Raw genomic sequence first — 2067 nt, forward strand, 5'->3', positions numbered from 1 at the left:
CAATTAAAATAGGGATATGTCGACCATACAGGGACGACATTGGTAAAATATGAATAGTTGAATCACTATCTCCATGTGCCACTGCTAGGGATATAATTCCTACACACTAAAACATACAATCAAGTGTAATTGCATATAATATCATGACCGAAGCAACATGTATTATTTACATCACTCACATTCTTAGGAAGCATAAAAATACATGACTGCAGTAATCACCATAGCATAAAATCCATCACATAACATAACCAAAAATTATGTCCAAATAAACCATATAACTAGATATCATCATAGACCTACTATCATCTCAAAATAGCATCAACATGTAGATATGATAAACTAAATAGAATAGCAGTAAAGCATCTATGGTACTAAATCAAAGTATAATATCTGACCCTCAGGTCATTTCAAAGTACATAAAACAATAAGAGTAACAAGTATCTCTCAAATCAAAATAGACAAGGTTTAGACTGCAAACATGAGAGGTACTATAGATATTCCAAACAAGACTAGTGGTGGACTGATATGGAGGATATTTTCACCAAATTTTGAAGTATCCTTAAAACTCCAATAATCAGTACCAAATTGAAGTCCTCAAAATTCTCAATCTAATTCAACTTGAATGGGCCAAAAAAGGAGTCTGTATGCTCGAGTTATGGATGGTCAAAGGTTGGTCAAAGGCTATCAGAAATGCAAAATTTTGAACTCTCCAAAATTGGTCAAATTCAATATCAAAATGAAGGTCTCATCGAGAGCTTTCTAGAAATGTTTGTTTCATCAAAATTAGAGCTTGTATGCAAAAGTTATGCTTAGTTAAAGTTTGGTTGACTGAAGATGGATGATGATGTTAGCATAACTATATGATGATGTTAGCATCAAGTAAAAGAACTAGTCAAGAGGTGACACATGGCATTGTATGTGGCAAAAAAAATGGGTGCCACGTGTATGGAAGGAAGTCCACATGGCACCTCGAAGCTGATGTGGCATCTATTTCAACAGTCATCAAATGCATGGCATCCACATGGTGTACATGGTGGCACCATCGGCAAGAAGAAATTTGCAAGAAGGTTGGGTGGTCGGTGGGGGTTGTACCCCTAATCACTAGTGGCCTAAAAGGTTCGTTGGCCAGTAGGCCACATATAGCACTCAAAAATGCTATAACAAACATTCTATTTAAACAATGGTTGCCACTAGTTCAGTTAGAAGATGGTTGTCGACAGGGATTGAACCCCCAACTGCATGAGTGCTAAAAGATAGAGCAGTCGTTGCACTGTGTATGCATTTTAACACATATATGTGTTATGTTTACTTTAAGTTGTAACAACCCGACCACCCACCTCTTAAATGGGTTTATTTTTTATTTTATTAATAACTAAACCCAAATTTAGTTATAAATGCCAAGTTTATAAAAGGCAACGAGGGAGATTTCAAAATATGACTTGTTAATAGGCCTATTTATGTAATTTTTGGTTATAGGCCATTTTAGGAAAATTCTTTTGTATAAAAAGGGGGGATAGGGTCATTTTCAAAACATTGAAAATAAGTATTCAGTTGGAGGCAGTTGATAGAAAATTGAGAAGAATTGAGGAAAATTTATGGGAGCATTCAGCTAATGAAAAATTGAGGATTTTGGAAATAAATCCTAGAGGAGAGAGAAATTGTGGAGGATGTATTTTTAGTCTTGAACATCAAAACAGTGTAATGCTGATGTTCTACAAGGGTTTGATTCTATAAACACATTGTAATTGATTTTTTAGAGTTAATCAGATCAATCCACCAATTGGAGCAAGACCTAGAGACGTAGTCCAAATAGGGCAAACTCTGAGATCAAATTGTGTTGTGCCTCTTTTCTCTCATTTCTCTCTTTTAGTTGAGTTATGTGTCATTCTTCAATTGTGTTAATTTTCTTTAGTAAAAGCATTAAATTCATTTTATGTAATTGGTTTAAATTCCTATGTATCAATCCTTAATTCTTCTTCTTTGTAATTCCAATGGTTTTAAAACACATAGCCACGCATTTACTGCATGGATCAAGAAAGTATATCTAATTTTTGGGATTAAGTCATA

This window comes from Cupressus sempervirens, chromosome 9, assembly GCF_028749045.1.
Source record: "Cupressus sempervirens isolate cs-2001-9-10 chromosome 9, ASM2874904v1, whole genome shotgun sequence".
NCBI classification, from domain to species: Eukaryota; Viridiplantae; Streptophyta; class Pinopsida; order Cupressales; family Cupressaceae; genus Cupressus; species Cupressus sempervirens.